Raw genomic sequence first — 20,302 nt, 5'->3', positions numbered from 1 at the left:
GGAACGATCTAGTGTTTGAATTTTTTAATTTTCAATTCCAGGTCAAACATAACTTGCTGAGATTCCACTTCTCTCCCTCCCTCCCCCCTAGTTTTTATATTCCCCAGAGAGCAGTGCACTTAAATAGAAGTGATTGAAACAAAAAAGGCAATAGATGTGTCAGTTAATCTATAGCTCTTTTCTATATTAAGTTAGTTTTAAATAGCATTAAAGGCTCAGTTTAGTGAAGCACTTAGTAAGGCATCTAACGGCATATTTGAATTGAGGCCAGGATTGATAAAGTTGGATACTGTGTGATAATACATTCTAATAGGAGCACTGCATCCACAATGGTTAATGTGTATGTCCCAAATAGGGCTGTGTCTTCCTTCTGTTGCAAGTTTCAAAGCTGCTTGAATTGTGGGTTTGGTTCACCCTTTCCAATAAGAATGGGATACAAACAGGTTTTTTTCAAGTGATGGATTTATAATTAAAGAATATTATTTAGTTTCCCAAAATACCTGGTGTCTGTCACAGAGCTCACTCTCCTTGATTCCTTTAGCGCTTCTTTATTTTTCCAGTGGTTATTGGATCATTTGCTGTCCCTGTATGAGATCCAGTTACAGCAGGTTTTCTGAAAGAGGGTTCTGAGACTTCAGAAAATTGGAAAGGAAAATCATTCTTTAAGTGCACCAACATTAAAGCAATACTCATTCTTAATTTATGGGGAAGTGTGTAAATTGTATCTGGATGGTCACTGTAATGAGGCCTTTACAATTAAAAGCAAGATACTATTTGCTAGTTAAAAAAACAAAAAAAACCCAACCCCAAAACCACAAAAAATATTACAGATAAGACTTTCATATCTTCCAAAAGACAGACCTCTCTGGAAGATATCCTCTTAAAAAAAGGGATAAATATTAAAGATCTCCAAAACACATGAAATAAGAACAAGAAAAGGAAACTTCTTGCAAAGAACAATGAATGTCATTAAGGACCTATCTATAGAAGAAGCACAAGATGTACCTAAAATATTAAGCAAATTTTTGAAGTCTTGCTACAGTCATGTCAACCTGAACTATCGTAAACAGAAACAAAATTAAAAGATATGTTGTTTTAACCTGACATTTAGTTGGAAAAATATTGACTTCATTTTGTATTTAGTTCCTGCAAAAGTTCTCAAAGTTATTTCTTGTGGTTGGGGCAAGAGCACCTTGGCAAAATGTTGTTATTTAAAAATATTGTAAATCCTTCATAAGCTTACAGGAAATAATAATAGATTTAAAAAATACATTTTCTTTAGCCTTGTGGACTGAGTTATAATTTCAAATTTAAAATTAATCTCAATTACTCCATTTTATTTAGGTCTCTCTGTAAATCTCATGAAGAGAGATGGTGACTTGTAGAGAACAGTGTCTTTAAGAGATGATAAAACAACCAGAGTGTGTACATTCAAAGCGAAACAGCTTTTATAGCAAGGAAGAGTATATTTGATTATTTTAGAGTAAAATGTAATTGCATTTGTTGTTAAGAGACCAATGAAGTGGATACCTTCAAAATTCCCTGATTGGAGAGAATGTCATTTCCCACCGTACCCTCATAAAATTAAATGAAGCAAGTAATATTTGGTTTTCATGATGCATTTGATCAACATGTTAAAAATCATTATTTGAGTTAGAATTTAATAAAACTATTGCCACCTTCATTTTTGGAAAGAGAAAATTTTATCTCCTTTTCTCCATATTCATGATCCTCATTTGAAGGATTCTGTTTGGAAATCCTCCCACAAATTGAGCATAACAGCTGATTAAGTACAAAGTAGTATTTTACTGTGCAGTGATAGGGCACTTTGCTCTGCTAGTTTCAACAGTCTTAATTTTGAGATGCTCTGGTGACAAAATGACCTTTTTAGTTTCTGTATTTCTGCTAATCTTTTAGTGAACAGAGATTCACAAATTTGTGAGACAGAGACACGAATTTATGAATAATCTTCATAAAATTTACTTAGCCAAGTACCAGAATTACAAAACATAAGTTTCTTTTGTCCTTTTCTGTAGATGTTATAGTAAAAGTAATTAAATACCTTTATCTCCTCTCTATGTCCTAGTCTGGACTCTTGTATGCATAAAGATCTAACTCCATTTTATAAAAAAAAAAAACCCCAAACCAACTAACAAAAACAAAACAAAAAAACAAACAAAAAACCAAAAAAAAAAGCCCAAAAAAACCCACTAAAACATACCCACAGGCAACAACGGTGTCAAGATTTAATTTTTTTTTCATCAGGAATGTGTTCCTATATTCCTATACTGGACCTTCTGGCTAGGCTATATTCCTCTAGTGTGGCCTCCCAACTGGCTCATAGTTTTAGAGGAATTGCTTATGTATGGATATCTGGTGTGTCCATAAATTAGAATATAAATAAGACTAAGCTATAACCAAGATTTAAAACAGTAGGGTAATCTGTAGTCTTTCCTCTCCTTCCTGCAATAATGTTTCTGTAAAAATTATTTTACACCATTGTTTTATTTTGTAGCATTTTAGACTCAAAAAAGTGCTAGATAGCTAATACTGGCTTAGTGAGTAACCTTTCTTTTTTATTTTCATTTTTTTGCCAGCTCTCACAAATGTATTAAGTAATTTGAATTTTTGTCTGATACGTATCCCTTATGTTTTATTTATATGTGTATATATACATAAAAATGTGGGATATGTGTGTATATATATTAAAAATATGGGAGATATATATATATATAAAAATATATGAGGAGGGGTGTACATATATATACATATATATTTGATACCTGTCCAACTTCCTCTGGTTATTTCTGTTGTTGTGACTGAGACAATTTTTTTTTTCTTCAATGGTAATGCCCCTCTCAGTAGGTGATTTGTAATTGTAGTTGGCCTGTGTATCTAATTCCTCTTCTGGAATTCCCCCGATAGAGAACATACGAAGGGAGTGTCACTGGGTGATTCATATGGAAAAATAATGAGTGAGGGTAGAATTTTGACACAGAAGTCCATGGCAAAAGTCCCTGTTGGCTCCAGTGGGATGAGCACAGTAATACACCAGTGTATTAAATCACTGTTGCTCCCACATGTACCTCGTGCTGCTTCACCATGGTTCACTGACTGTAACTTACTGTACAGCTTATGAAAACTAACTCAGTAGCAAAATTCAGCTAAATCTCAACGTGTATTAGTGCTTTTGTTGTCAGTATTATGCAGCAACTTCAAGTACTATTAAAAAGGTGTTGAACAAAATCCAGCCTAAGTTAGTTTTAAGTGGGGTTTTTTGTTCTGTCATGTGCTTTTCCTTCTTTAGTGGAAAAAATTGTTTCTCTTCAGTTGCAGCTTCAGCAGTAAATAGCGATCAAGAAGAGCACTGACACTCAGCTCAGCTTTGAGAAGCTTAATGGCATTACATGATGAGTAGTGAAATAATAATACAAGGAATTTGGGGTCGTTTGACTTGGACTTGCTGTACTTCTGATGCACATCCTTTTGCAAATACCCACACATGTAGGTTGCTAGCATGGCTTACTTGGGTGGTATTACAAATTTATGCACACGACGAGGATCAGCTCTCTGTGCTGTGACTTCTGTAGGGCGAGCGCTTAGATCTCAAATTTAAAGCTTATGTCTCGGGCCTTGCAGAACTGGTGCTGCATTTGTGAACCTGCAGCCCAGCTGGTGGAGTGTAGAAGGCATAACTGGTGTTCCTCTGCGTGACTTCAGTTAAAAATGGGGTGGATCCGAAGCATGAGCTTAATGTTGTGTTGTGAGTTCAGTGAATGACAGTGAGAGGTCACAAAAGCTCCTTTTTGTCTGAGGAGATTCTGATGCATTATTGCTCTGCAGAAAATGACAAAACTAGAAGACAGCATCTAGACTATAAACATCTCATATAAGTGGTATTATAAATATCACACACAGTAGTGTTACGCTTTTAAATACTCAGTTTATTAAGAACTTAGGTATTAATCTTGTTTTGAAAATGTAAAGCCGCATACTTGGTAGTTTACAGATACACCAGTTTTGCTAAAAGTTGCCAAGAAGAAGTTGACAGTTTGGGCTGAGGATTGCTGTGGTTGCTATGTGCAAAAGCCTAGAACAAACCAGCGGGAAATAATACCAGGGTGGGAAGGTATTGCTATGGTTACAGAGTATTTTCTTTAAAGGAGAGGTGGATAACGCAGCAAGAATCACTGAAACTTAGGTAATAATGTATTATGCAAAAGGAAAAAAGACTGAAAGATAATCACTGTCTTCTGATCTTAATGCCATTTTGTTAGTTTCCAGCAAAGAGGGATTTAATTAAAGTAGACATAATTTGCGAAAGCTTTGTTAGAAAAGTATCCTTAGCTTTTATTTTTTTAAAAGTGGAATGCCAGCACAATATCTTGCATATTTTGGCTTCGTCTCCTTTGTTTTTTAAAACAAAAAAGATATTTTTTTTGTCAAGTGGATTAAGAGTTCTTTTAAAAATAATAAAAGTGTAATTATACACAAATAGTTTGGTTCATATAAACTTTTAAGACAGCCTTTCAGAACATTAAAAACTCTGAAATAGCTGCATTTTGCAAAAATATATGTAATATAAAATGACTACAAAATAAAATACAATAAAAATTGTAATAAATAACAAAAGCCTTCTTTAAGTGGTGCTGTAAATCTGAACTGTAAAATTAATCTAGGAAACATCCTTTTTCACTTATAGACATCCTCCAGGATTTAGGTGTGATCACCTCTGTTGGTTTGATCATTAAAATCAGGACCTAGGAGGTCACTGTACAGCTCAGAGTTGTGTCTAGAAGGTGTGGTCAGGACCATGCCCACTTCACCCTGCCCCACCAGCTGTTCACGAGTGCTCTGCTGGGAAAGGTGGGGCTGGGGACTGTGGTGGTTTGGCCTGGGTTGGCTGCCAGTTGCCCACCAAAGCCACTCCCTCACTCCCCTCCTCAGCTGGACAGAGGAGAGAAATTATAATGAAAGGCTTATGAGTAAATAATGAGATAAGGACAGGGAGAAATCACTGTCATGAGCAGTCTGGTGGGAGGGACGGGACAGACCTGTGCTCTCTGACCAGGAAAAGGGAAACTGTTGGAAGGGGACTTTTCCTTTCCTGTGGCTGCTGTTCTGTGTTTATCCATCACTCTGACACCCATACCTTGGAATGCTGTGGTGTTCAGCTGCTCTTTGAGGCCACCCCTGCAGTTCACTGGAGTGTGGTTGATGGAACCAGATGCAGCTCCTGAGCTGTGTAATTGTGCTGGAGGTCTACACCCGACCCTGGATAATGTGTCAGCTTCACTCCTTGTCTGTGCTGGAGGGCATGGAGGAGAATTGATCATGCTGGGGAGTAAGGGATGGAAGGAGAGACAAATGGACAATTTCTCTGTTCCCAAGAGCCTGCTCTCCTTTAGAGCATGACTCCACCACACCACACCAATTGTTCATCACATCTCTGCCTTGGGCAAATTTTGTTGAAGGTAAGGAGGAGGAGGAATTAAATTGTCATCTGGAATAAGTTCAGTTATTTGTGACTGTTTTTTTGCAGTTTTAGTGCTGTTTTGCTTGTGTTATGAGATTTGAAACTTGGAGGCGAGGCAACATCCTTTTACTTTGCTCTTGACAAGTATACTTAAATTGGAAATAATCTGCTGTACCCAGTAGTGTGGACCCTGGCTATTACAATTGAGATCAAAGACCCTCTTTAAGTTATATTCTTACAGTGTTTCGGGTAAAATCCTGACTTTTATGCAGTGGATACATAAGATGGACTGTGGAATACAGAGTGCAAAAAGAATGAAAGAATGGCCCTGATGGGGACTGAGTGTACTGGGATTGGACTTTAACTGTATAAGAACTGAGACAGGGGCCCTGAGGAGAGAAGTCCAGAACAAAGATCTGAGATGTGAAAGAAGCAGAGGAAATTACATCAGCTGGGGAGATGAGGAGTGGCCATTTTGTGAGGGAAATTAGGGAATTAAAGAAAGAAGTCTCAAGAGGGAGAGTAGAACTGGCATATGAAAACCTAATGGACTAGAGAATGGAACAAAATGAGGAACTGGAGGAAGTGGAAGAGCATGATAGTGATGATGGCTAGTGCTTGGAAGCTTAAGAATGGATAAAGAACAAGTTTTGTAAGGAAAAAAATGAAGGGTGTAAAAACAGAAGACATCAAGGCTGAGGAAATGGGTCAGAAGTTTTGTGCAATTCAGGTGCACTGCTCCCTGCAGTGAAGAGCCAAAGATTTTCTGAGCATAGCCTGCTGTCTTTTCCTAGATGCCTTTTGTAGTTGACCCACGGTCAAAATGATGGCTTACATGGAAGCTTATATCTTACTGCTTTAATTATTCCCTCCAGTAGCACAAATGGTAGACACTGTAGTGTGGATCCAATTGTTCCGTGACACTTGCCTAGGAGTATTTCTACTACATTTTCCCCCTATTTAAAAATATACTGAATATAAATACATTGAATAATAAGGTAGTAAAATAATAAAATAGGTGCTAAAAATTACACAAAGTTGGAATTAATTTTGTCAATGCTGTCTCAGCTCACCATAGCTCTGATTATACAGCTGTGTTAGAGGATCTAATTACATGCTCACATAATATTTATTCCACAGGACGTCCTTCTTCCACTCACTAGTTCAGGTGGATTTGCATGGGGATGCATCAGATTTGACAGCTATTGACTGTGAAAGGTGTGTTGTGAATGAGAGAAGTTCACAAAGAAAGGATGGCTCAAGGGAAGGACAGCTGAGTGGTGCCCAGGGACGTTGTTTCTGCTTCTCTCACAGAGACCTGCAAGACAGATTCGAGTCCCCCACCACTCTTGGAAAACTGTTTCCCCTACTCCTTTATGCCATTTTCAGAGAATCTGGCTGCTTGATTTTTGGCATTGCTGTGCAGTCTTCTCCTTCAGTGAGGTCAGTGACAGCTACATTTTGAAGGTCTCTTGACTCCTGGTTGGAGACACCTTCCTCAGAGATGATTGCCCTTAGCCAAGAAATGTTGGAGGCTCTTGCTGTGGGGATGGCTAAAGTGCCTTTGCAATTTACAGCTCAGCCTGCTGAGGTCACCTGGCACCATTTCTCATTTTATTTGCTATAGCTTAAAATTGAATGATCACAGTCATCCGAGCCTTGCTCTTATTACACCTCAAGGTGTAAAATTAAGATAGTTCTTGTCCCTATTTTATAGGGAGGTGGTGCTTACAAATATTATGGAAGTCATTTTTCCAGTATGCATACAGTGGTGATAAGTCCACAAAGAAATTTGCTCTCAAAGCTGGAGTTAAATAGGATATGTCAGGAAAGTCTTTGGCCATGGGATGAATGGCAGAGTAAACTGAAATATCACTTTGCTCATTGAGCAAACAGCTTGTGAACTTGTGCACTGAATAGGATGGACCTGTTCAAGGAAAGAAAAAGAGAACAAAACTAGGTTTTGAACAACAACTGAGGACTGTTATCATGACGTGTGCACACCTAAAGCAAGATGGACTTAGAGTTGCACAAAGGTCCTTCAGTCTGGCCCCATCTGCCTTTTGAGTGTTCAGCTTCTCACTGCTTAGGATACCTTTTGTGCATCATACATTCTTAGAAGTACTAATACTTTACAGACCTGTATGCCTTATTACCTCGTTAATGATTCCATAAAAACATTAAGTGAACAGGAATGCTAATTCAGCAATAAAGTTTTCCTAATGTAAGTAGTTAAAAAGAGTTCTGAAAAGCTGATCACTTGGCAAGCCCACATGTGCCTCCATCTAACAACCTGAAAGACAGATTTAGAAAGTAATTGAGATAATCTCTTTCAAGATCATGGGTTTCAGTTCTGTTTGTTTAGGTGCAATGGACGTTATATCTAAAGACTTGCATAAGAGAATTTTACATTCATTGGGATGTAACAACTCTTCCTTCTCTCTGTCTTGTTGTTCCTCTACACCCTTGCTGGAAAGCTGGCTTTGGTTCAGTTTGCCAAGGTCCCCTCCTTTCCTCTCCTCAAAAGGAGTGTTTAAGGGTGTCCATTCACACCACAGTCACAAAATTAATATTGTGGTTTTTTTAAAGAGAAGATGATGACATCAAAAGCCTGAAAATGCAACATCCCCCGAAAACACTACAATAGAAATGAGTAATTATTGGTACTGTGTCCCTTGATTGGCTCTGTTGGCCTCCCTAAGGGACCAGAATACATTCCAATATACCTAAACTGATGCTAGTCCTTGAGGGCTCAGTTCAGAGCTATAGTAATACCTCTACACTTTCCTGAGCCAAGTGATTGAGTTTGTGTTCTTCTTAGACGTGTTGGTATGGAGATGCTTTTAATTGTTTTCAAAAGTGTATTGATTATGAAGAAGAAATATTTTAAGATACATTCCCTTTTTTGTTTTCTTAATTAGAAAGATCATGGGTTTGTAAATATTTCAGAGTATAAAACAGGATTTTACAGAAAAAACAGAACATGGAGGGCATTGGAAAAGATGCAAGGAAAATCCAAGCCCTGGCAATGTAGTTACTTTTGTGGGACAGAGTGTGTGAAATTTCACTGTAGGTGTGAGGCTCAGATGCAGGACTCTGTTATGTTTTAGCTGATTTTTCTCGTACTGCCAGTATCTGAAGGGTTTTTGGTGAATTTTGAGAAATAGGAAAAGACAGTAGTTCTCCTAGTTTGTTTCTCTTTTTGTGCTGTGGTAAGAAGGGCTAGATTTGCCTCTGTTCCTTATTAATTATAAGTAGTTTCTAGTTTATGGCTGAACATAATTGTTCTTGCTTTGGGACAGACAACGTATACATTTGTGTGGATAAAGAGATTTAGGGCCTTGGACACACATCTTGCCCAACTTAATTTAACTATGAGCATGAAAAAGAGTCACATTGTAGTTTGGGGTGTTTAGGCTGGGTTTTGGTTGCCTACACATCATCATCTAATGCTCTTTGAGGTGCTGCAGTGAGTCCAAGGGCATTGCATGGGTTGTGCAGGTCTGGGTGTGAGCCCTTTGGAGAACTGTCTGCTGGAGGTAAGGGGAGGCTTGGCACCAGAGACCTGGACTGGAGGAACTGAATTGCACCCATAAAATCTGAACTGAATTTGCTGTTACCATTTTTTGTGCCAGAGAAGCTATTTGTTTGGTTACTAGCTAGCCCATTTGGCAGTAGATTGTCTCATAATGAGACCCAAAAGAAAACATTTTCTACTCTCCTTAGCTTCTTATGGCAATTTGACACTTCAGAGACTGCAATGGGATGCTACTAGTTCATCAGTCAAACTCAGAGCTCTCTTCCTGGTTCAGTTCTGTTTGCAAGCACCACGAGAACATTCTACAAACAAATACTTGAAAAACTTTACTACTTTTAATTAGGTAAATCTTCTATGCATATTTTTCGTCTAAGTTCTCTATTCTAAGCCTACTCTCTCAAAATGCTGAAAGATAGTGGACAAGGCAGAAAATGTCAAGGTAACAGAAATGATCTGTCACTAATATCTTACCTTTTCTACTCCAGGGAATAACTGATATTTGAGAGAGAGGAAGAGAGTAATGAGGCTGAGGGATTCCTTGTCCAGGAGGGAAGGAAAGAAAAATCTCTTTCATAAAGTCCAGCCTGTGGCTGAAAGTAAGAAATAATGGTATTAATGAAAGCAGTGTGCACCTTAGTCCAAATATGCAACTTTTCGTAACGCCCTGAAAGACCTGTACACCTGAAGGACCTACATGGGCAAGCACGAAATCCTGCACCTGGGGAGGAACAGCCTCATGGCACCAGTACATCCTGGGGGCTGGAAAGCAGCTCTCCAGAAAAGGTCCAGGGGTCCTGGAGGACATAAGCCAGCGATGTGCCCTTGCCTTGAAGGCTAAATGTATCCTGGGCTGCACTAATAGCAGTACTGTCAGCAGGTGAAGGGAGGTGACCCTTCCCCTCTACTCAGCCCTAGTGAGGCCACACACGGAGTGCTGGCTCCAGTTTTGGACTCCCCAGTGAAAGAGGGAGATGGAGAGAGTCGAGTGAAGGGCCACAAATATGATGAAGGGGCTGGAGCATCTCTCCTGTGAGCAAAGGCTCAGAATGCTGAGACTGTTCTGCTTGGGGAAGAGAAGGCTCTGAGGGGGTGTCATCAATGTGCTCAACTACCTAACGGGTGTTGCAAAGAGAGTGGAGCCAGGCTCTTATCAGTGGTGCCCAGTGACAGGAACAGAGACAGTGAGCACAAACTGAATCACAGGAGGCTCCATCTGAACATTAGGAATCACTTTTTCACTGTGAGGATGACTGAGCACTGGCAAAGGTTGCCCAGAGAGATTGTGGAGTTTCCGTCCTTGGAGGTGTTCAAAAGCTGTCCGGAGATGTTCCTGGGGAATGGTCTGTAGGTGGCCCTGCTTCAGCAGGGGGGGTTGGACCAGACAACCTCCAGAGCTCTCTTCCAACCTCAGCTATTCTGTGATCTTGCAGTTGTGTTGAGACACGTCCTCTATTGTATTTCTTTAACAATAAAGAAGGTGAAAATGACTGTTCTACTGTCCTTCACTACTGTTCCATCTGCCTCTGTTTATTTAGCCCTCAAAATGTCTTCTAAAAGTTATTTTTGATTTATTACATTAATTCATATGAATGGCTAAAATTATTTTTTATTCTAAAAGCCATAGTTAATAGTTCTGCCGTTCCTCTGAAGTGCTGAAAGGTCTGTGAATAGTTCCTGTTTCTGTGCTGCATTGCACAGTGTACATGACTCTGGTGCTTGCTGATACCAGTAAACAACAGCTATTGTGGCAGAACACCACTGCTCTCTGGAACATAAGTCTACTCACTGGAGGCAAAACAAATATCAAAACTTTCTAAACTTATCTAAGTTCCTGGATGTAGATTTGTACATTTTGTCTGACCAGATCTTTGGCACACTGCAGTCAGGTGGATTATTTTTGGATACTTGGACAGTTCTTTCCCCTCTGATGTATTTAAATTTTTTATTTTTCACTTGACTGTTACCTTACCCGTTACTTTGATGTGTATTTATATGTAATTCCATTCATTTTTGCTTGTGGCCTTAATGTAGTTTTGAGACAGTTGTGCATATTGAACACTGTGTGAATCTGATTGTTAGTACTGTACTAAAGTCTCCTCTCTTCTCCTTCAGCTTTTCTGGCTTGTCTAAGCAGCAAAATGTTAATTAAATTCCTTGCATTTCAAAATTTTGCTCTGCTTATGGACATTAACATTTTTGTTTTCCTTATTGGTTTGGTTGGGGGGGGCGTGTTCACCTACCTGCAAGTAGAATTAGTGCTAAGCTCACTTCTGGCATTGTTTTCTCTGAAATAGTTTATTTGATGCTGTTTGTTCTCTGGAACATTTGTGTTTAGGTAGTGACTCAGTAGTCTGGATGCCCTGATGGAGGTTGCCAGTTTGGTGAACACACTAATACTGGCTTACATCAACGGTGAATTTCTCCTGTAAAGTTGACTCAAGATAAATATTTTGAAGAAGATAATTTTGAAGTGTTCGTAACATTTCTTCTTTATTTAACTGCTTTTTTTGGGTGCAGTTTTAAAAAAGTGAACTTCTTCCATCTTTGGAATAGTTATCATAAGTACTTTGTGGTTTTTCCTCCTCTTTCTTCCTGCCACAAGTTATCAAACCATTAATGGTCATTTGTACTGAAATAGTCGATTAGTTACAATAAACCTGCTTGCTGTGAGCTGGGCTGTATTAATTATATTTAACAACCAGTTGTGGGTTCTTTTATATTTGTTCTGTAGTTCAGTTCTCCTCACAGTTCCTTGGGGGCTGCAGACTAAAAATATGGTTAACTGTACAGATTGTTCTAATTGTTAAAGAGCATTTCCCGGTTCCTGCAAGGACTTGCTGTGGGAGCAGCTCTGAGTTGACTGAAGGGCAAATTTTTGGCAGAACAAAAGTCATCCATCTAATAGCAGTTTAAGAGAGAATCTTTCTCAAATAGATACTATTGGAATAAAAAAAATAAACAGGTTCTTTTGAGAATTAGAAACTTGAAAGTCACAATCAGAAAAGTGGCTACCAAGGTTCTGCGAAGAAGCCGACTGGTTTAAAAATAAAAATCCCAGGAGCATCAAAAAGTTGACCAGCGCCAGTGTCTGGTCTTGAAAAGTTACACCTAATGCTTTCATTCCATCCATAATGTTCTACCTTGGATATGGTTTTGCATCTCAGTATTAACAGGCTTTCTACCACATAATTGGTGAACTTGTTGCAATGAGAGCCTTGGAATAAGAATCGTGTTCGAGTTTATCCCAGAGAGTAGGACACCTAGAAGTGAGTAAGGATGTAAGTAAGGATCCTTAGCATGGCTTTTGCTCAACATTATGGAATACTGTCCCTTGAGCAAAATGTCTTTGAGATACAATTTCTTGAATTTTTAAGAACTAGATGTTGATTCAAATGAAATCTGATAAGTTTATTGATGTTAGTGTACCAATTTTTGATGTCTTGAAAAGTTTGAAAGCGGATATTATAAATAAATCTCTTTCCAGGCACAGTATGTCTGTCTCCTGTAGCAGTGAAATATGAGCAGATGTACTTTGCTATTCTAGGTCAAATTCCTTTAAATATGTTGTTCAAAACGTAAGTTTGTAAATTTTTCTAGTGTAATGTTGAGTTAATGGTTCGAATAATTTCTCTAACCCTGCAGAAAATGCTTGTGCACCACTGTTCATTTTATTAGGTTAAAACTCACAGGACTGTTGAACCCGGTGATGCTTGTTAGTATAAAGCAAGGAAGTTGCTCTTTTTATTGGGCACAGGACTGGTAACCGAGGGATGAAGCTCTTGCCTCAGTCTCCAAGCCTCCTTGTATGATTTGGAGAAAATAACTTAGTCTTCTTGGGGCCTTATTTTCTGCACCTATAAACAGGAGAAAAGTTCTGTAAGAACTCTGTTATGAGGCTTTTCAGTTCCTGAGTGTTGTCATTATGCCTTGGGATCCTGAAAAGGAAGGCACCAGATAAAGGACCAACTGAGTGCCTTTGTTTTTGCATTTATCGATGGTCTTCCCTTTCAGGATTTGAAAGCACAATTTGGAAAAGCCTCTTGAAGTTTGAAGTCTCGTTTCCTTAATATATCCAAGATCAAATATAATCACCTTTTTCTTTTTCCTCTCTCTGGCTCACTTGTTGGCTTTCATTTCTTACTCCTCAGGAAAGTCTCCTACCACTGGTCCATGTGTTTCTGTTAATTACTACTTGATGCTATTTTAGAAAAATGAAGAATAATTAAGTAGTTAGAGGAACTGGGCAGTAAAAGGGGTAGCTTTTGGACAATTCATGAAATAGTCGGTGCCTTTTAATAGTAGGGTACTTCCTCTGCTCATGAATTATTCATTTTAATGCTTTTGTTATAATGGCGACAGTGTTCAGTCTCCGAGGCAGTTCTGGACAGCCTTCCCCTGCTGAAATACCACACAGCAGCAGCTACCATTTGTTTTATAAACTAATGCATCTAAGTCAATAACACAGTGAGTAAACGTATTTTCAAAATCAAGAGAATGAGGGAAGAGGACGAATAATAATATTATAACTAAGAGGATCTGGTTTTGCTGAAGGGTTCAGTTTGTTTACTTTCCTGGGAACTATTTAGGGATGTAATTTAAAATAAATATTTTTACAGATTATTGTGTTTAGTATTAGATGCAAATTATATCTATAATGAAAACAGACATTAGTGTCTCTGCTGTATATAGCATTGTGCAATAAAAGGCAGCTTAAAAACACTCCCTGTACATAAACACATCAAGTTTCTCTTAAAACTAATGTTTAAAGGTCTCTCTGAAACAGTTTTTTAAGATGAAACATAACATAACCACATAACCCACACAGAAAATGTATCTGAGTCATGTGCTTACAGAAATAAAAGTTTCTTTGTGGTATCTAGTATCAGTCTTTCATTAAAGCATGGACTTTCCTAAGGAGAAATTCCAGTGCAGGCAGTTAAGGGTTCTCCCCCGTCTTCCCCCCCGCCTCCCGATACTTTTCTGACTCTGACTTAAGCCGCTGAGTCTGGTCGGGGTGTTTAAGGGACGGTCCCCGTGCAGATCGGGGAATTCGGGGTGGGGACTCCGTGGTGCTGTTCTCAGTGGACAGAAGGATGTGGTCCAGCACAGTGGGCTCCCTCTTTCTCTCTGTCTGATGTGATTTAAAAAGGGGTGTTTTCTCCTAGGCTGTTACCCGTACTCCTAGAACGCCTTCAGGCGATGTGATAAGTGCGTGTGGGGGGCGGAAGCAGTGAGCAGATAGATGAGCGATTAGGTCACTTGGATTAGGGACGGAGGGTTTTTCACGCTCTTCTCACTTCTGGCCGATCAGATTCCCCGCGTACACGGAGGGTTGAAACTGCGTAAGTAGAGGAAACAAAACTCCGTAGATGGATGTAGCTGCAGGACTATTAAGGAGCAGCGAAGAAGAGAGAAGTTTGAATTGAAAGTGTGTGTGGTTTCGGGGAATCTGAATCATGCTGTATTACTTTCACTTTTTCTAGGCTTGCATTTCCTATGAACAAACCATCGGGGAGATAGAAGTTCTGATTTAGATAATGTCTTGCAGTCTTTGGAATGACACATTCTGCTGGAGGGGGAGTCCTCTCGGCAAAGGTCGCGCTCCGTGAGCAGAGAGAGCTTTCCCTGCCGCCGACACTCGTGCTGTTCCTGCTGGGAATGCCAACTTTTGGGCCTTTTCCTGCGAATTTTTCATACATTTAGGTGGCTGCCCCGTGCGAAATGGAAGCACCGATAGGAACCCCTCCTTTCCTTTTTCCTGTAGCTCTCTGCTCAGACCATTCTGTGTTAAGCATGGTAGTGGTACAAAGTGTGTGGTCTTTCAGCTCTGACTAATGCATTTTGTGCTGTGTGACTGAAAATGCCTCGCAGTCTGCCAGGGCTGACTGAGGGTTGTGGAATGTGGTGCCTTTTCTCTGTTTCTCTCTGATTTATAATTTTTCTTTTTTTTTTTCTTTTTTTTTCTTTTTTTCCCAGTAGAAGTGTGTAGGCAGCTTGTTGAGAAACCTCGAGATGCAGGGGAAATGCTTGTACGTTGTGGAATGCGGCTTCCCCTGGGAGACCCCAGCCGGGCGGGCAGTGAATGAGCAGAGTGGAAGAATGAGAAAGGGAGGAGGTCGGAGGCAGGGACAGATAGGAAAGAGTGAGAGAGGAGGAAGGAAGGAGGTGGAAACGGAGGGGCCCGTTTCCCTTTTTCTGAAGCAATGACAGCTGGTTCTGTCCTGCCTCACATGACAAAGTGCTGTGGAGAGGAGTATTTAAGCTGGAAGCCAGTGAGCAAGGGTGGTCAGCTGATTTTATTTTAATTTTTTTCCAGGCTTCGGTCAGGTGATCCCTGATGAGTAGTCAGCCCACCAAGAAGGCACTTCAGCACACAGGTAAGTGAGAAGCCGTATACTCTTTAATGCAACTGGGGGGTCCAGGGGAGAAGATAAACAGCCTAACATTGTTTGAATAGTTTAAAAAAAATATTCCTGACTTGCTTGGGTGTGTAACATTGTGATTGTCTGTTTCAATGCTGCTACTTCTGCTATTCAGTGTTGTTCTTGATTTTTTTTTTAAAATCTGTCTTTAATTAGAAGCCTTATTGCAAAAAAAAAAAAAAGACCAATTGTGTGGTGTTAAATATAGTCCTGGGTATTGCATGAATGTTGCATTTTGTTACTTTTTGAATAAAATAACTTTCTATAATGCGAGTGTGTCAAACTCATATTTAGAGGGGAATTCCCAAATACTTAAAGTATGAGTCATAAAAAGTTAAAGGACCAGTACAACAGTTCAGGATAAAACCTCCATTCAGCTTTGGGTAGCTGCTTTTGTACGTGTTGGTAGTGAAATATGTCTTAAAAGAAAAAACCACTAAAGATGTGCAAAGCTGAAGTAGCTAAAACTTTGCTGACCATGACCCAAAACACAGGTAGCAGGGACAGAAACATTTGACTGGGGAGGAGGATTGTGCAGCTTTCTCGGTTTCATGCATCTTTTCTTTCACTGTTTGTATATAAGAACCTGGTGAAAGAGTCTTCTTAGGTGCTAAGGGTGCTTCAAAGGGCTCTGATTCCTTAATTCCTGTTATATAATGTCTGAGAAAGAAAACAAAACAGAAAGCCAGTAATAAGTACATTTACTATGAATGAAAAAGTACGAAATAAAAATACCTGATGATCATGACAGATAAAAGTGGGCTTTAGCTGTTTTTATCCCTGGCTGTTGTGCCACACTCCCTTCTCTTTAAACATAACTATGGAAAGTGTTCTTCCCTAGTGTAGTTTTTCATTACTAAAAGATCTCAGATACTCTTTGAAATTTTGAATGACTTGTGATAAAAGATGCGTTCTGAAACAGACAACTGTTCCCAGCTCCCACTTGTAGCTCTGAAAAACTCCTCATGGTCTAGAGTTGTAGAAGACTTTATTTTGAAAAGCTATAATACAGATTTTCATGTTTTACTGGTAACATTATTCCTCTCAAATATCTTGCAGTATTTAAATAAAAACTATTTGAGATGTACTTTTCTTGCTATCAGTATATGCAGTGTTTCTTAAGATGCTGGTGCTATCCACGAGAGGAATAAAGATGCATGATTTTCTAATTATTTTTAATTTCATGATGTTTCTCTTTTCTCATTGTTAAAAAGTCTCTACTTTGGACAAGCTGGCTGTGGGACGTTAGTATTGTGTTATAACAACAACTGGTGCTTAGATGCTCAGATTTCCTGAGGTTTAATCTGGGGGAAGACTCTGGAATGGGGTAGTGGGATAGGTGGAGGACTGTTTCTGTTGAATACAGTGGACCTTTATCATGTACAAGCCTGAGGAAACACCCAGATTGGAGTGATAGACTGGGAGGATAATTGCAAGAAGCATGGGAAGCATCAGAGAGGTTGGTGGTGGTAACAGGGTATTTACATCAAGGGATAAGAGCAGTGAAGTTGGGTTTTGTACTAGATCATGGTGCAGAGAGCATTCTTAAGTTTCAGATACTCTTTGGCAATAGTTCTCTGCAAAAGGATTTTAAGACATATTTTTCCCCTTTTTATGGGATGGGAGGATGAGCGGTTTCATGAGGTGAGGAAAGCTTAGTAATGTGAAACAGTCAGGCAGTAATGACTGGTTTGCAGGGATTGCTCTGAAGTGAGTGATCTACTTGCCATGAGGGCCAGCAGTGAGACACTTGGTGTTCAGTGCTCCCCTTTCCAGTAAGAAGTGGGAATTGCATAGGCTTGGAGCTCTGGAGAAATTAGGCAATAGCTCTGAAAGTACCCCAAGTTCCTGTAAGCTGTCCCACGCTGGCTTCATCTTAAGCAGTGTGATCTTTTATGAATGGATGCAAATCTTCTTAAGTTTCTTGCAGTTGTCCTTAGGGGAATTCCTGGCAGGGTGGGCTTGTCTGGGCTGCACTCTGCAGAAATGCTGCCAGTGCATGTGCAGGATCCAGGCAGTTCATCTCCTTACCTATGGGTGTTACTGTGGAGAGAGAGGGGACATGTGAAACTGGAATGGGTAAATATAAAACTTTCAGAGTACTCATTTATTTTTCTCAATTTTTTTCTGTCCATTTTTTTGTAGTTGTGATTTTCATTTTGGGGGTTTTTCCTTTAATTCATGGGCTTTAACCTATTGATTGTCTATGACCATTAGCAGCTTTAAACTCCTGGCAAGGCAGCCTATATAGTTGAAATATATCACGGAGATAGGAAATATTTTAATTTCAGGTATATTTCTGCCTTTTCATTTGTGTTTTTAAGATGTTTGCTTCTGAAGAGAGGGGATTTTTTTGAAATATTTCAAGTGCAGTTCCTGGATTTCCACTTATTGATATGAGAATATCTCTTTCAAGTGACGTCTGACTCGTGATCACTTTAGGTCATGTTTATTTAACCCCAGCATTATCTAATGATCATGATTGCCTTGAAGCTCAGTAGGAAAAAATAAATAACTTGCAAATGAGGAACTGATTCTGTCTATATGGCATTAGAAAGGATAACATCTGCAGTATTTAATTTTCCTCAGAGTAATGGAAGAAGAACTAAGAGTTCAACAGCTGTACTGAGTAAACTTGCAAGAACGTGAGCTCTTAGCACCTTTAAATACAGAGATGCTTACTTTCATAAATAAAATCAGTTTAAGAATGTCAAGAAAAATCTCAAGAAAGACTAGTTGAATCACATTATTTTAATGGAATATTTCTTATAATGAAGTGTTTTACTATACATTTTCTCATAGGTTGTTTTTATTAACTTTAGAAGGTGATGACCACAGATTTTTGTTTTCTTTCTGCTTTTTATTACTAGATAGAGGGCAGACCCTGCTGTTACTCATTTAGTAAGATCTCTATACATGTATTGCAGGGCTTAACTTGACACCAAAACAGTCATTACTTAAGTGTTACATCCCACTTGTATTTCAGTCAGACAGCACTTTAGTCGTTTTAAAACCAAAACTCTTCATTCCCCTCTTTCCTATTTATGAGCAGACTTACGAGCGCAGAAATCCGAAATGGGATTTTCCACTTCCGTGGAACTAAAAAGCTTAGACCTTTCTGGTGTTATTCACACGACTCTCTTCAAGGCTTTGCATGCACACTAAAACTCGGAATAGCCTCATGAAATTTCACCGTTACCCAGCAAAATCCTTCCCGTGTCTTTAGGATCCTCTTAGGCAGATTATTTGATAATTTTTATTGGGCTGGTTTTTTTAGCTGTGAGTGAGTGCAAAGGCTTCGTGCTCGAAGCCTTCGTGTTGCTGCAAAGCGAGTGATGATGATGCAGTGATGGGCCTGGGGCTTGCAGAGGGGCCGGCGGTGGTGTCTCCCTCCGGTGGGGGGATGAGGTACTGCACTGCCCTGGTCCCCGTCCGACTGCTCCCCTAATTTGGGGGATTTGGAACTGGAAAGCCCTGTGCTGAACTCCATGACTTCTCTTTCCCTCTTTTTTTTTTTTTGCTGTTGGAGGCAGCTCCAACAAGTTCAACGTTTCTCGCTCTCTAATTTCTCATTTTTCCCCAGTTATTTCCCCAGTATGATGGAGAGGGACTTTCTGAAAGGGCATAAAGTGACAGGACAAGGGGGAATGGCTTCAAGCTGAAAGAGACTAGGTTTAGATTAGGTATTAGGAAGAAATTCTTTACTGTGAGGGTCGTGAGGCACTGGAGCAGGTTGCCCAGAGAAGCTGCAGATGCCACATCCCTGGAGGTGTTCAAGGCAATGGATGGGGCTTTTAGCCACCTGGTCTGGTGGAAGGTGTGATCTTTAAGGGCCTTTTCAACCAGGCCATTCTGTGTTTCTATGGTTTTATTATTATGGTTTTCTGTGTTGGTGCAGATTACGTGATAAAATACATTGCAAGCAGTAATTAATGGTGTGCAAAGACATGCTAAAAAACACTCAATGAAAACTGATAATATGCTGAAACAATGAAAAAAGACTCTTCAGAAATCTCTTATTTACTGAAATGTGACATTAACATTAGAAAACCAGATTTACCCTTGCTGCAGAGGCAGAATAATTTTTATTTCCGCTGAGAAATGCCGTTTGTAAACTTTCCGGAATCTGTTGGACTATAACAAAATGTTAGAAATACCCAAAGATTCCTAAATCAAGTGTATCATGTTAATATTTAACATCCATATACGTGAGCTATTTCCCAAGTCAATTTTGCTTTCCCTCTTAACGCTTGAGGGGCAAAAAAAAATATTCCCTTACTACTATATGCATTGATAGAAGTAATAAGCTGCTAAAACAGTCATGAGGTCTGACACTTACTCTGTCTGATGAATGATTATTCAGAAGTGAAAGTCCTGCCACAACACACATTTCATTTGAGAGCTGTCACTGCACCACGTGCTCTAAACCTGAGTTTCATGGACTGCACATCCAGTCAGTTCACCGAGGGAAAGGCATAAGGAACATTTGGTATCAAAATGCCTCTGTACTTCTGGAGCATTGTAAGAATAAAGTGGATACTCTATAAAATGGAAGAGCTAGGTGTATGGAACTGCTCCCACGGGACTTGTCGCTGGCAGCTTGCCATCTTTTCTCCCCACTGCCACCACATGCCACCACATGCCACCACTTGGACCAGTGATAGCAGATTGCACTCTGTGGAAGCTGGTGAGAAGGATTTTTCTGAGCCTGCACACAGAAGGTGCCATAACAAGTATCATATATGTCCCATAGTATAAAATAGCTAAAGACAAGGAAGTACAAAAAGAGTAAGCGATGCTAATGATGTGCAGAGTTCTTCAGAAAAATCAGGACTCAGTACTTGCTCACAGAAAGCAAAATATGAC

General features: G+C 39.5%; 1 long non-coding RNA gene across 2 annotated transcripts in view; it reads left to right on the top strand.

The window, feature by feature from the left end:
- The window catches only part of LOC113970345, a 79,002-nt gene that overhangs the window by 20,590 nt on the left and 38,110 nt on the right, over positions 1–20,302 (top strand). The window contains exon 3 of one of the 2 annotated variants that reach the window (XR_003535147.1): positions 15,331–15,391. This is a non-coding gene — a long non-coding RNA (uncharacterized LOC113970345). Of the gene's footprint in view, positions 1–15,330; positions 15,601–20,302 lie in introns of those variants that run through there. The other variant, XR_003535146.1, reaches the window with a different exon arrangement.

This window comes from Neopelma chrysocephalum, unplaced genomic scaffold (genome assembly GCF_003984885.1).
Source record: "Neopelma chrysocephalum unplaced genomic scaffold, ASM398488v2 Primary Assembly neopelma1_76, whole genome shotgun sequence".
Lineage (NCBI taxonomy): Eukaryota > Metazoa > Chordata > Aves > Passeriformes > Pipridae > Neopelma > Neopelma chrysocephalum.
The sequence above is the reverse complement of the archived record's forward strand: the minus strand, read 5'-3'. Positions and strand labels throughout refer to the sequence as shown.